Source organism: Polypterus senegalus, chromosome 15 (assembly GCF_016835505.1).
Source record: "Polypterus senegalus isolate Bchr_013 chromosome 15, ASM1683550v1, whole genome shotgun sequence".
Classification (NCBI taxonomy): Eukaryota; Metazoa; Chordata; class Cladistia; order Polypteriformes; family Polypteridae; genus Polypterus; species Polypterus senegalus.
In genome coordinates this window covers 18,338,926-18,342,977 of record NC_053168.1, presented here as the reverse complement: position 1 = coordinate 18,342,977, position 4,052 = coordinate 18,338,926, and the positions used below count along the sequence as shown (strand labels likewise).

The window sequence follows — 4,052 nt, the reverse complement described above, 5'->3', positions numbered from 1 at the left end:
AGCAGATCCGACAAAGGCTTTCATCGCTTTTAGATGAGAAAACGCTTCAACAGAAGATTGAATTCACTGAGAAGGCTTGTCTAGAACAGCACGAACAGTCTAAGACCATGGCAGCAGAGGACATTTGATTTACTTGTGGTGTGCCAGAAACATCAGCATACGATAGGGAGTGGCCTCTACAGCCAGCAGAGAGAAGGATGCCAGACACAAACCGAGGATGTGTTGCAAGTGGGTGAAGAATCTGTCTGACCGACAACTCACCCAAGCAGAGAAAAACGTCCTTGCTAAAGGGTTAAACTTTGCTGTCACACCGAAACAAATCCCACTAGTGGAACTGATGACAGCCACAGAGTCAGCAATCAGAAACAAAAACATTGCAGATGTGGAAGCGGGGCAACTGCGGATAAAAGTTCCGGCATGTCTAAGCAATGCTAAGCCCCTTGCACCCAATATCAGTATTGAGGAGAGGAAAGCTCTCATGGCACTCAGTAAGGACGACAACATCATTCATCTTTCCGGCAGACAAGGGGAGGTGCACAGTGTTGCTAAACCAGACGGACTATCATGAGAAAATGTTGTCTCTGCTTAGTGACAAAAACACTTATTAACCCCTACAACGAGATCCAGGTAGTGGTTACAGGAAAAAGGTGATAGATTGTCTCAAGCAGTTAGTGCACGACAACGATATTGGCCAGACCTCATACCACAGATTATACCCAGGGGAAGCTTACCGAAGATACATAAACAGGATGCACCGTTAAGACCTATTGTGTGCATGATCAATTCGGTTACATATAACAGTTCCTGGCCTCTGTCCTCAACCCGTTGGTAGGCACCACAAAACACCATATTCAGAACATTTTGGATTTTGTGGAGAAGGTGAAAGATGTCATTATGGAGGCAGATGAAACTGTGGTTACATATGATGTTACATCTCTATTCACTTGCGCTCCAGTTACAGAAGCAGTGGAGTTGGTCCATAACAGAGTACAGGATGACCCCACACTCAGTAAAAGGACCACTCTCAGCACTGACCAAGTGTGACTGCTCTTGGAACTGTGTCTTCAATCCATATATTTCATATACAAAGGCCAGTACTACAGGCAGAAATATGGGTGCACCATGGGTTCCCCAGTTTCACCGATTGTGGCCAATCTGTATATTGAAGAAGTGGAAAAGAGGGCACTATTATCCTATCCTGCAACACCACCGAGCCATTGGTTCAGGTATGTGGATGACACCTGGGTGAAAATCAATTCTCAGGAGGTACCACAATTCACTGACTACATCAACTTAGTGGACAAACACATCCTGTTCACCAGGGAGGACATGAAACGTGACAGACTAGCTTTCTTAGATTGTGAAATCGACATCAGCAATGGGGGACATTTGAAAAGTGATGTGTACCGTAAACCAACACATACGGATCAGTATTTAAGGTTTGACTCTCACCATCCACTAGAGCACAAAATAGGTGTCATCAGGACTCTACAACACAGAGCAAACACCATACTCACAGACACAGCGGCCAGGGAATCAGAAAAACATCATATCAAAAAGGCCCTGAGTAAATGTGTTTATCCCAGCTGGACTTTTGTCAAAGCAGGGAAGACACCTAAAAAATACTCTAAGCAATCAAGCAATCCAGGAGAGAGGAAGGACAACCGCTGCCTAAGCGAAAACCTTTGGTGATCCCTTATGTGTCAGGAGTATTGGAACAACTGAGACACATTTTTTTTCGAAACGCCAGGTCTCGGTGGCTTTCAAATCCCAAAACACGATACAGCAAAAATTGGTTCACCCCAAGGATCGGGTGCCCCGGCACAGAGAGAGTAATATAGTTTACGCAGTTAAGTGCCAAGAGCATTGCCGTGAATCATACATCGGGGAGCTAAACTTAAAAGAAGTGTTGAGGCGGCCTTCCGCTGTTATACACCTAAAATCCGGAATAGCTTACCGGTAGAAATTCACCAGGCTAATACAGCGGAGCACTTAAAAAAACTGCTAAAAACTCATTATTTTAACATGGCTTTCTCAGAGCTTCATTTTAGTTTAATCCTGATATTCTGTATATGCATTTAATTATCATCATCATCCATGGTGGCTCTGAAATCCGTACTAACCCCTACTTTCTCTGCTGTTCTTTTCTCAGTTTTCTATGGTGGCGATCTGCGGGCACCATGCAGTCCCTACATTCATGGATTGAAGGCCAGAGGTCCGCATGACCATCATCATCAAGTTCTTCCACGTGAAGCCTGTAAACTATGAGGACTGATTGAGATCATGTATGTTAGGTAGAATGCCTAGAGGGGGCTGGGTGGTCTCATGGCCTCGGAACCCCTGCAGATTTTGTTTTTTTCCCTAGCCGTCTGGAGTTTTTTTTTTTGTTTTTTCTGTCCTCCCTGGCCATCGGACCTTACTTTTATTCTGTTTTAATTAGTGTTGCCTAATTTTATTTTTATATTTGCCTTATTTCTCTTTCTTCATCCTGTAAAACACTTTGAGCTGCATCATTTGTATGAAAATTTACAATATAAATAAATATTGTTGTTGTTGTGTCGATATCTTCTTTCTAAATGCTGCTGCATAGCTATGGTGGTAGGTAGAAATGTGTCACACTGTCTGATGAGGTCCTCATCGTGGCTTTGTTTACCCTCTGTCATTTTCCCATTACTCAAGTAGATATATTTCAATCAACTTAATCGAGTAACTCAATCACTTGTGAAACCCCTAAACACGACACTATCAGATCCACCATAGACAGGTGAACCACCACATTTGTGTCACACTGACCTTTAGTGAGAGATTTAAAATTGAAAATGTAAATACATACTTTACATCGAAAGCTGAACCTGTGGATTTGTGACTCATGCCAACAGGCAGCCTGTTGCTAGAAACCACATACACAGCCAATTACTGTCCCTCCTATGGAGCGTAGCCAGTCTCCTATAGTATAATTCTGGTGAAAATTCATTGATAACTTGACAAGTTTATTTATTCTTTTATTCAGCATCCCAAATCTTAGCAGATGATGTCATACAATGGATCTGTGACCTATTTTTAATTTATTTGAGGTCGCCATAGAAACAGTATCCAGGGAAACTCCAAAGTTAGTAGGCTGCTCAAAGAAATCATTTCATGACCTGATCTTGCTGTATGCCTCCTAAAACCTTTCTGCAGAAAGAGGAGTGTGAACAATTCCTTCTTATTTTACATCATAGATGGATTCTGCAGGCACCAGTCTTTTAAAACGGTGCTGTCAATGCAGTCTGTTACTATGGAGTATGAGGAGGAGGTCAGAAACAACAAAAGGGCCAACCCACAGACACAGCATACTGTGTGTAATCAGGGTCTTATTTTTACTGGAGGTAAACAGCCCACATGAGCTCACACTACAAGGAGAACATATCAGGATTAAAAAGATAATACAATTTGTAATTAAAAGGAACTCTATCCTGTTGTGTGGTCTTGCTAAGTGCTGGCTATTTGGACTGAAGTGAAAGCTTTCTAGTTGAGCACTTTATTTAATAAATGGCTCAGTTGCCTGTGACAACACCCCAACTTACCCTTCCACACAATCAGAGTTGTGACCCCTGCACACTGCCAGAATGAAGCAACTAGTACACCTTTGGCTTTGCTGCAATAAGGGAGACAGTGTCACTGAGACCACTTAGGAAAGCTTTTGAGCCACAGCCATTCCATTATTTCTATAAAAAACAGGGCTGCTGTTGGATTACAAAATTTAATCATGATTAATCAGACGATTAAAAATTGAAATCGAAATTAACTACATCTTCTTCTTCTTCATCTTCTGCCGCCATTAGGGGTTGCCATAGCGGATCATCTTCTACATCTTTCTGTCCTCTGCATCTTGTTCTGCTATACACATCACCTGCATGTCCTCTCTCACCACATCCATAAACCTTCGCTTAGGCCTTCCTCTTTTCCTCTTCCCTGGCAGCTCCATCCTTAGCATCCTTCTCCCAATATACCCATCATCTCTCCTCTGCACATGTCTAAACCAACGCAATCTCGCCTCTCTGACTTTGTCT

General features: G+C 42.6%; 1 pseudogene; it reads left to right on the top strand.

The window, feature by feature from the left end:
* Nucleotides 1–217: 217 nt before the first annotated feature.
* On the top strand, nucleotides 218–1,963 carry LOC120516109 (annotated as a pseudogene).
* The last annotated feature ends 2,089 nt before the right edge of the window (nucleotides 1,964–4,052 follow it).